The 11,860-nt window shown below is 38.4% G+C and overlaps 1 pseudogene across 1 annotated transcript; it reads left to right on the top strand.

Annotated features, from left to right (window-relative positions):
• The first annotated feature begins 4,267 nt into the window (after positions 1-4,267).
• Positions 4,268-4,790, top strand: LOC311581339 (ADP-ribosylation factor 1-like; annotated as a pseudogene). Its single transcript has one exon. The product of its transcript is annotated as an ADP-ribosylation factor 1-like (transcript).
• Positions 4,791-11,860: the final 7,070 nt, after the last annotated feature.

Below are 11,860 nucleotides of genomic sequence, written 5' to 3'. Positions count from 1 at the left end.
GGGTGGGCACCTTAATGTCACAAACACTTTTTTTTTCTTAGCAGCTGCATCAAGTCCTGTGTTGCTCAGGCCACACCCACAGACACTGCCTACCAGGCTTTGATTGACAGCTAAGTGTGAACAAATAGATACCTTGGAGTCCATCCCTGTTGAACTGGATTTGTTAGTTTTCTGAGGTGGTTACATTAATACTGTGAGCTTTCCACTACCAGAGCCAGTGGTACCCGCTAGAGCAACTGAGCTAAAGTATAGCAGTTGCTTCTTCATTGAGACCAGCTGTGTAATTCAGGGGCCTTTCTGGCTATGTAGCATCTTTGCCTGATTCTTAGGTCCAGCAGACCACTCATCTTACCTTAAAAGTTTGATTTCCTCATTCCTTGGGGGCTGCTTATTATACGTAAGTCTATGATAAATACCCATAATAACTCTAAAGTAACTACTGATTTCAAGACACTTATCACACACATACCTATTAACTTCTAGAGATTATTTACAGAAGGGTGTTGCTTCTCTGGGGGAAAAGATTTAAAGAGGTTTATAAATGACAATAAAAGATTAGATTTTGACACTAAATTAAGAATAGTAAAATATATTCCTCATAGCCCTTAGCAATGACCTTGTAATACAGAGCCTCATTAGGTAAATGGCTCTAAACTTAATCATTCTTTGTTTAATAACATAAATTAATTTTCCTCCAAGGGGACAACTACACTTATAGGACAATTTCAATGTCAGATCTGAAGTGGTTTTCTTTCCACAAATTTTTAAGTATTTTTTCAGTGTAATGCTAAGAGCACTGCAGGTGCAATAATATATGAGAACAAGATGATTGTGTTTCAAAAACCTGAAGTACTTTTAGCAGTATTGGGGAAAACAATGCTCCCAGAGAAGAGGCAACATATGCATTTGCAAAATTAAGTGCAGAAGGGATGATGTCACATAGAAAATTGAAAAGTCACTCCAAGGACAATTTATATAATTGAGCTGAACATCATAAGAGATGTTTCTAAAGCCTGTAAGACAGAACATGGTATAGGACCATAGTTCCTTCAGAAGTAAAACTTGAATTACGCACAACAATTTATGAGTCACTCTGTCACAGTGGGAGTGCCTATGAATTTTCAGACTGGGTTTTACTTCTAAGAGAAATTGTCCCAATTCTTATTTTTACCCCCAGCCAATCTGGAAGGAAGATAGACTGTCACTTGTTTCCAGTCAAATACCAACTTTGATGCAAAGCATATGTTAAATTATTCTTTGTATTTTTGTCCAACCAAAAATTGTAGACATATGAGGAAACAAAAAACAGTGATCAATACATGATAATAAAACAGTTGACTGCAAAACCATGGTTAAGGCTTGCAAATGTAGTTTAATAAATCTCAGCAAATAATTACAATTATAAGTATAAAGCCAAAGGGAATTTTGGAACTATAAGAAAGAGCAAGTATTGAGCAAAGGTATACCGAATTAGCTCACATGCAGATAGACTAGATTGAAACCGGCCAAAGAAAAGTCAGTGAATTTGAAGACTAGCCAAAATGAAGTCATGGACAGTAAAGTGTACAGGGAGAAAAAGAAATTTCTAATGTGTATAAGGAATTTTCCCAGAAAAATAAATAAAAATTTGAAGAATCTATATGATGCAGAGAATAGTGAGAGTTTGTAATATCCCTTAGCTGGGAGTGAGTTAAAAAAAAGATAGAAAGCAGAACATTTTTTTTTACTCTCAACCATTTATTTCATTTACCTATTGCTTGTGTTCAATGGAAGTCAATTCTATAACATGAGAAGTCACATAAATACACAAACACAATATATAATCACATGTATGTTCTGCATTAGGTAAGAAGCTAGAGGGAGCATTTGTTTACACACACACACACACACACACACACATACACACATGAGCTTCATGTTAGGGCCATCTGGGCTGCTCCCATGTAGGTTTATAAAGAAGAAGATAACACATTTCTGATTGCCATGACTGCTGTGACACACCAGGTCATGTGTAAGCATCAATGTGTCACCATGCAAACAAATATTTTTTGGGGGAGAGGAGTGCCTATGGTTTAAAAAGTTTCTGTGTGTCTAAGAAGTGGGAATAGGTTCAGAACAACTTTGATCTAACTCCTGAATATCTGGTAATAGAAGTTGCTCTCAGTGTGACTATTTCGACCAGTTGTATTTTTATTTATGCCATTATAGAATCAGAATGAATGCTTTGTAAATTCAGTGCAAGTTAGGCTCCAGTCCTCACTTCTTATACCTCTGATTCACAGATTGTGCTCCCGAGCATATTTGAATTTCTAATTTTAAGATGTGTAATTTCACCTTCAAAGCAGACTTTGGTTTATTATTTTATATCATAAGAAGCATTAAAATATGCACAAATATAAATGTCATGTTTTGAAATTAGTTAAGGTCAATATAACTCTCTCTCTCTCTCTCTCTCTCTCTCTCTCTCTCTCTCTCTCTCTCTCTCTCAGAACTAGTTAAGCTAATGAACCCATCATTCTTATTGAATGAAAATGCATGATGGGAGTTGCCTTCCTTTTGACTTTGTCAAGTAAAATTTATTTATAGTGATTGGATTTTGGATTGGAATATAATCTATCATGTCCTGGAATGTATCAATTACTACATGGAGGTCCAATACAATGTCAAATATAAAGTCACACAGACAGAAAGACAAAAAGTCTTTTGTTTCCCAAAGTGTGGGCTTAAGGTGTGTAGTGTAGGGCATGTCATATTAAATGAATATAGTGAAACAATGCAATACGGGTTTATCGTAACTGCTGGTACATCTTTCTAATATAATATAAATAAAATCAAGAAAGTTGAAAAATACTATTATCTGTTTTATGGACTTATAGATGGAGTAAACCAACAGAAAAATAAACTCTATTCCATATCCCATCTTTAACTCTAGATAAAGACCTAGTTTTTACTTCCAGGGTAGAGTTTTACGTGTCCACATTCTAGAAGCACACCTGGGAAAATTTATTTCAATTTGGGTGTTATCACTCTTCAACTTGAAAACACCCTAGCAAGTAACATTGTGATGCACCATCTCTCACAGCCTGTCAATAACAGTGACAAAACTCCAGCACCAAAAAGGAACGTGGGAGAGGAAAGGGTTTATTTATTTGGTTTATCACCCCACATCACTCTTCATCATAAAAAGAAATCAGGACAGGAAGTCAAACAGGGCAGGATCCTGGAGCTGTAGAAGGATGCTGCTTACTGGTTTCCTAAGTTTGTTTGTTTTTTTTTATAGAGCCTAGGACCAGTAGCCCAGGGATGGCACCACCCACCATAGGCTGGGCCCTCCGCCATTGATCACTAATTGAGAAAATGCCTTACAGCTGCATCTCATGGAGGCATTTCTTCAACTGAAACTCCTTCCTCTCTGATGACTCTAGCTTGTGTCAGGGTGACACACAAACCAGTCAGTGTACAGCCCTTACATGTCACTCAAGCCAGTCTAGCAGGGAAGTCTCAACATATTCTGTGGTGATAAACTAAGAAGTGGGATTACTAGGTTTAATGCTGATCTATTTCTTTCCATTTTTTTTTTTGCCACCGTGGTTGTGTTCCACAGATGGACAAAAAAGCATTTCTTGGACTTATTTTTTAAGTGCAGAAATAGAAGAGAGATCACAAGGAGACTGGCTAGTGACTGCAACACATTCCTAGCTGCTTTGCTGCAGTATTAGTTGTATTTTAAAAGCAGAGGTATTTTGGAAGGAGTTGTGTTATAGTGTCAGAAAAGCTCTTCAGTATGAACAAACATGTGTGACTAGAAGCAGTGTCAGAGGCCACATCCATTGGTCACCATCACTCAATTGGGCAGTGAGGCTGGCGAACATTTATGGGAGTAATTACTGACAGTACTAGGAGAAGCAATCTTAACAGCAAACTTCCTCACTCTCCGTCTCTTATAACCTTTCTCCTTCATCTTCTACAGTGTTCCCTGAACCTTGGGTGCAGAAGTATTTTGTAGATGTATCTACTGGGAATAAGCGAATAAGCGCCACAACTCTGGGTTTTGATTGGTTGTGGCTTTTTTTTTTTTTTTAAAGTGAATCCATCTATAACAAAAAGAGAGAAACCAACATCAGGCTAGGAGCAGCCGCTGTGGAGGTCTCTTGCCAATATCACTTCCACCCGTCAACAAGCATGGGATATATTTTTGCAAACCTCTTCAAGGGCTTTTTGGAAAAGAAGGAGGAGGAGGAAGAGGAGGAAGAGGAAGAGGAAAGAAATGTGCATTCTCATGGTGGGCCTAGATGCTACAGGGAAGGCAACAGTGCTGTACAAACTGAAGCTGGGGAAACTGTGACCACCATTTTCAGCATTGGTTTTAACATAGAGACTGTTGACACTAGAGTATCCGCTTCACCGTGTGGCATGTGGGTGGCCAGGAAAAGATCTGGCCGCTGTGGCATCACTACTTCCAGAACACCCAAGGCTCGAGCTTTCTAGTGGAGAGCAATGGCAGAGAGAATGTGAACGAAGCCCGCGAAGAGCTCATAAGGATGGTAGCTGAAGATGAGCTCCGCGGTGCTGTTCTCTTGGTATTTGCCAACAAGCAGGACCTCCCCACTGCCATGAACGCCGCTGGAATCACAGACAAGCTGGGGCTGCACTCTCTATGCCACAGGAACTGGTACATTCAGGCCGCCTGTGCCACCAGCAGGGACGGGCTCTATGAAGGACTAGACTGCCTGTCCAATCAGCTCTGGAATCAGAAGTGAACCAGACCCCTCCCTCCCCCCTCACTTCCTGTCCTCTGCCCTCTGCTTTCCTCTCCCGGGGCAAATGCGCGACTCTGTAGACCTAAGTGCCAGAAGCTGTCTCCATGGGTTAGGCACAGAGTGCATCGTGCTGTACATGTGCAGATGCAGCCTGCAGCCAGGTTTTTATTTAATGTAAATAATTTCTGTTTCCACTGAGGCAGTTTCTGGTACTCCTATGCATATTATTTAGCTTTTTTTTATTGGAAAAAGAGAACCAACTCACAGTCAGTACTGAGAAGGGGTTTGAGTGTGGGGGAACCTGGCCTTCAGGAACCGTTAGACTGTAGACTGCTGTTGGTATCCATTTGGTGATTGGTTTTTAACCCAAACACAGTGCATATTTTAAAATTGTTTTAAAAAAATACAGGGTAAGAACACTTGAACACACAGAACAGAGACTATGCCTATTGTCGCTTTTACAGTTATGGCCTGAATGATAATCCATTGGATCACCTGTTTCCCCATGGGATCAAGAGAGAAAGTGACAAACAAACCACCATCCACTGCATGGTCACAGTAGAGCCCTCAAGACTCGCCTATCTTTGGGCCATCTGCATTCCATAGCATTGTGCTTCCACTTGTCCTCACATGGTCACCTAGGGATGCAGGGCCCGATTTCTACTTGGCCTGTGGCCAGGCCAGATGGCAGCCTGCGTACCCAGCTTACTTACTCTTGGTCCTGCTTGCAGAGGTTGGCAGGAGGCCTGGATATCACAAGCAGGAGAGCATGCAAGCTGGAAGGGTCGGTCCATTACAGACCAGCATCCTGGAGCATCCCTATCTCCATGTGTGAAGTAGCTTCCTCCTTGGTGGATATAATAACAAATGTTGTTTTGGGATTATGCTAGATTAGTAACGTGATGATGATTACAGGTTCTCCCCCAAGGTCTATGACTTACTATCACTAGACTAGATTTCTGGTACCTGGCATGGTTTCTCTCTTATTGTCCTATTGGAGAGCTGTTGGTTACTTTGATGGCTACTCTTGGTTATCAACTTGACTACATCAGTAACTAACTAAAATCAAGAAATGGAGATCACAACTGTAAAGAGTTTTTGCTTACTTTGAAGTACGAAGATCTATTTATAATTTGGATCTTTAAGAGAAGAAGACGTGCCTTTAATCTAGATTATTTGAGCTGCAAAAGACACACCTTTAATCTGGATCTTGACAAGTGAAGACACACCTTTATTCTGAGATAAACCTACTTCTAGAAGCCCATGTAAAGACATGGAAGACGGAAGCTTTTGCTTTTTGCCTGCTTGCTCTCATCTTGCTAGTAAGTCCATTTTTTCATGGGCATTAAATCCTACTTCTCTCTGTCTACTAAATATCAGTTTAGGTAGAGTTAGAGATGCCTAACTCCAGAGAACCCTGAGCAATACAGTTAGGCTCAAGGAGACATGCTTTTTTTCTTTTTTTTTTTTCTTTATTCTTCTCTCATACACTATATCCTGACAAGAGCCTACCCTCCCTCATCTCATCCCAGTCCCAACCTCCATTATTCCCCAGATCCATTGCTCCTCAGTTTCTCTTCAGAAAAAAGCAATCATCTCAGAGATATTATTTGAACTTGGCGTAACAAGATGCAATAAGACTAGGCATGAACCCTCATATCAAGGAAAGACAAGACAACACAATAAGAGGAAAAGCGTCTGAAGAGAAGGCAAAGGAGTAAAAGACACCCTCACTCCCATTGGTATGAGTCACACATACACACAAAACAACAACAACAACAAAAAACCCCCAAAACAAAAAACCCAAGCTAAATATTCTTAACAGTAATTAACAGCCAAATGTCACAGAGAGGCTACCAGAATTCGTGGACACTCACTGTTAGTCATTTGGTGTTTGAGTCTATTTTATGTTTATAAAATAAGTTTTAATGAGTAATTTATGAAGATCAGAATTTTATTTATTCTACAGGTCTTATGGCTAGGTAGTCTATAAGCATGGCATTGGTATCTGTTTAGCATTTAGTGAGGGCCCTGGCAGCCTTGTAATATGGTGGATAGAATTTCATGATATATTTATTTATCTGAGTTCTCTAGAGGAAAGTAACTGATTGTTTATATGTTATAAATATGATTTACTAGATTGTTTATACTACAGTGGCTGGTTAGTTCAACAACTACCAACTACACATTGGAGAAGACAAGAACTTGTTCATTTTGAAAGTCCAAGGAAACTGGGTTTTGGTGTCAGTTAAGAATGTTATCAGCTTCAGCAGCAACAAGAAGCAACATTGGCACTCACCAATAAGAAACCCAGGCAGGCAAGCACACAACACGGCCATTTGTTGGGACTTCTTTCTTTTAACTTACAATATTTTAAACTTTTTGAAAATATAACGTAATTGCGTATTTTCTCTCCTTCCTCACTCCACCCACTCCCAGTTACCCCCTGATCTCTCAAATCAATGGCTTCTTTTTCTTTAATTATTTTTACATACACCCTCTAGTTCCCAAACATCCTTTACATACACACACACACACACACACACACACACACCTGGGGACTTTTTTATATCTTGGCAGCTGTTGAAAGGTGTTGCTAACTCTTGAGGGGTGGGTTCTTCCATAGTTCTTGAAAATGCTCTAATGGACCTGACCAATCATGTATCTCTTACTTGATTACAGATCTAATCAAGCTAATAGTCCAGTTTATATCACTCTTGTCCAGACAGAGAACACTTGCTAGCTCAAGTTTCCCCTCTTTTTCTTATAAGGCCATTAATGCTGTGTCATTCATCTCTTAGTAACATGCAAAGGCTCCACCTTCAACTATCATTAACATGACTTAGGGGATTAAGAATATGAATATTGGACACATCCTAAAAATAACAACAATAAAATATGCTTCCCCCCACCAGTAGTAAAACAAAGCTAAATGTATTTACTATCAGATAATCTTCCTCCTTACACACAATCAGGGCACAAGCATTTAAAATAAAGGAAAAACAACTTACAAACAGCATATAAAGCCAAGGAAATTGCTTCCTTTGATAAAACAAAATGGGGATTGTACCTTAGAGATATTTCTGTGATGTCTATCTTACCTCACAACTTTCAAAGTTGTGTCATGAAGATTTATACTGGGATTGTATATGATTATCAATATTGTTATTTATCCATGTTTTATTAAAGAAGTAATATCTAACTACAACATTGACTTAGTCACTTTTGGATATAAAACATAAGTTCCTGACCTTGAGTTCTATGGTACAAGCTTTCAAAAATATTCATTTAATCCCTGTGCAAAGACATTAAACATGTTGTTCAACTAAGCTGATCATCCTGTCTCTTTCACGTTCAACTTACATAAGTTAGTCATTAATAAACAGAATTTATGAGGTGTTTCTTAATTATTGAGCCAGATATAGCCAGTGTTAAAATGGTGCCATGTGAAGCCACTGTGAAGATCTTTAAGGAAGCAGAAGGATTGCATGCTAAACAGGTCATTAGCAGCCTTCTTAAGCAACGGGATACAATATATGCTTAATCCATTTCTTATTTATAGGTACATTTCCCTCTTAGCAGATAGCATCAAACAAGTTTTCATTAGAACTTACTTATGCATGTGTGGGCATACATGTGGGTGGGTGGTGTATATACACATGTGTACACGTATCTTTTTTCATGTACCTGTAGAGGCCAGAGGAAGACTTTGGATTCACCACTCTAACAGTTGAGGATAGTTTGTTTTAAATGTCAGCTCATCACAATTTAGAATCATTTGACTTGGGAGCTTTAATTGAGGTATCGTCCTCATCACTTTAATTGAAAAGACCACACCAATTTTAGGCTTCTGGTAGGAGCTGACATAAAAATGAGCGTTGGCATTGAATGAGAAAATGAAGACTATTCACCTTTTGCATTCCATGCCTTTTTTTTTTTTTTGGCACCTGTGCTAATTTACCATCTTGCTATTGCTGCTAATTCTTTTGATGATATCAGCACTAGAATTTCCAGGCTTACAAGACAGACTGAGGGCGAGTGGCTCTCCAGGAACCCTCTGGATCTTTGGGGTAATATTGCCACTTCTGAGACATATCTTCCTATTTCCCCCACGTCATTAGTCAAAGTTCATTGTTTCTTTGCACCAGCACTATTTCAATGTAAAGACCAATTGGCCTCTTCAAGTGGGAGGACACTTCACGGACTTCTGGAACACACACTATCTCTCTTCCAGATGGCAGTGCACAGTGCCTGTGGTGTCTGGGCAGCATGAGGTCAGAGACTGTTGGGTGAAGGAGCTACTGACAGGGATGCTGATTGTAGAAGAAGGGCTCCCAGGTTCCTTAGGAGACCTCCCAGTCCTCAAGATCATACAGGATAGACACTCGCCCACTCCAGTCCCTTGTCTGTGGGTCCAACTGGGACACAGCTACTTGAGGAAACAGTGGCCTATTCCCTGAGATACAGCCACCAGTACACAACCATACTCACTATGTGAAGTGGTTTGATCCAGGAACACTCAGCCCCTGCCCAAGGCTCTTCCTATTACCCTTGGCCCCCGAGAAATCCAGTAGGCAACAGGAAAAACCAGCTATTGCCAGAGACAAATATATGGCTAATGGCCAGCCTAAGAACACAGTCAACAAAAGCCTGGGCAATATGGCACCACCAGACTGCAGTTACTCCACTGCAAGCTGCCCTGTAGACTCTAAGGCAACTGAAACACAAGAAAATGAACTTAAATCTATGCTCATGAAGATGATAGATGATAGATGACCAAAGGACAGGTCATCTAGACCGAAATTAAATAATTAAACTAACAGACCTCATGAATCAAATAAACCTAACAGATATCTACAGAACTTTTCATTCAAATGAAAAAGAATATATTTTCTTCTCAGCACTGAAAAGAACCTTCTCCAAAATTGAGCTATATACTTGGTCACAAAGCAAGCTTCAACCAATGCAAGAAAATGGAAATAACTTCTTGTATTTTATCAGATCCTCAGAAATTAAAGCTGGACTTAATAGAAGTCCAGAAAAACAAAAAGCCTACACACATGGAAACTGAACAACTCTTTAATTAATGACCACTGGGTCAGGGAAGACATGAAGAAAGAAATTAAAGACTTTCTAAAATTCACTGAAATTTAAGGCACTGCATACCAAAACTTATGGGAGACAATGACAACAGTGCTAATAGGAAATTTCATAACACTAATTGCCTTCAGAAAGAAATTGGAAAGATCTTATACTAGATACTTAACACCACAACTGAAAACACTAGAAGAAAAGAAGCAAACATAGCCATGAGGAGTAGACACTTAGAACTGACCAAACTCTAATCAATAAATTAGAATTAAAAATAAAATATAAAGAATCAATAAAACTAAGGTCTGATTTTGCAAAATCAACAAGATAAACAACACTTAGGCGAACCAGCTAAAACATATAGAGACAGATCTAAGTCAAGAAAATTAGGTGGCACATAACAACAGACACTGAGGATTTTTAAAGAATCATTAGGTCTTACTTCAAAAGCCTATAAGACACAAAATTTGAAAATCTAAAGGAAACGGATAATTTTCTTGATAGGTTCCATTATCCAAAGTTGAATCAAGATCAAGATAAATAGTCCTATAACCCTTAAGGAAATAGAAGCAGTAATTAAATATTTCTCAACCAAAATAAGTACAGGAACAAACGGTTTCAGTGCAGAATTCTACCAGACCTTCATAGTAGATATAATACCAATACTCAAATTATTCCACAAAATAGAATCAAAAGGAACTTTGTCAAAGTCATTCTATGAGGCCAGTCACCCTGATACCTAAACAACAGAAAGACCCAAAAAGAAAGAGAATTTCACACCAACTTTCCTTATCAATATTGCCACAAAAATATTCAATAAAATACTCACAAACCAAATTCAAATGATATGTATCAATAAAATTGTCAATATCATTTAGATTTTCAATGTTTGTGGCATATAGGCTTCTGAAGTAAGACCTAATGATTCTTTGGAATTCCTTGGTATTTGTCACTATGTATCCTTTTTCATTTATGATTTTGTTGACTTGGATACTCTTCCTTTGCCATTGATTTAGTTTGGCTAAGGGTTTGTCCATCTTGTTGATTTTCTTAAAGAAACAGCTCTTGGTTTCATTGATTCTTTGAACTGTTTTCTTTGTTTCTATTTTTTTTTTTCAAATTTCAGCCCTGAGTTTGATTCTTTCCAGCCATCTACTCCTCTTGAGTGTGTCTTCTTCTTTTTTTATTCTTCTTTTTCTTTTTCTTTCCTCCTCCTCCTTCTTCTTTGCTTTCAGGTGTTCAGTTAAGTTGCTTCTATTAGATGTCTTCAATTTCTTTGTGAAGGCACTTAGTGCTATGAACTTTTCTCTTAGCACTGCTTTCACTGTGTCCCATTAGTTTGGGTATGTTGTACCTTCATTTTCACTGAATTCAAGGAAGTCTTTAATTTGTTTGTTTATTTCATCCCTGATCCAGTAGTCACTGAGTAGAGCATTGTTCAGTTTCCAGGTGTGTGTGTGCTTTTTGCTATTTCTGTTATGGTTGAAGTTCAGCTTTAGTCCATGGTGGTCTGATAAGATACAAGGGATTAATTTGATTTTCTTGTATCTTTTGACGCTTGTTTTGTGAAGGTCTATGATCAGTTTTGGAGAAGGTTCCATGAGGTGCTGAGAAGAAGGTATATTCTTTTGTGTTTAGGTTAAATGTTCTGTAGATATTAACTAGGTGCATTTGGTTCATAATGTTTGTTAGTTTCAGTATTTCTCCATTTATTTTCTGCCTCGATGATCTGTCCATTGGTGAGAATGGTGTTGAAGTCTCATTATTAATGTGTTGGGATTAATGTGTGATTTAAGCTTTAAAAGTGTTCCTTTTATGAATGCGGCCACCCTTTATTTTGGGGGCATAGATGTTCAGGATTGTAATGTTCTCTTGGTGGATTTTTCCTTTGATGAGAACACCATGTCCTTCTCTATCTTTCTTAATTAATTTTAGTTGAAAGTCTATTTTTATTAATTATTAGAATGGCTAATCCAGCTTGCTTCTTGGGTCCTTTTGCTTGGAAAAAC

Source organism: Acomys minous (genome assembly GCF_964271855.1).
Source record: "Acomys minous genome assembly, chromosome: 13".
NCBI classification, from domain to species: domain Eukaryota; kingdom Metazoa; phylum Chordata; class Mammalia; order Rodentia; family Muridae; genus Acomys; species Acomys minous.
The sequence above is the reverse complement of the archived record's forward strand: the minus strand, read 5'-3'. Positions and strand labels throughout refer to the sequence as shown.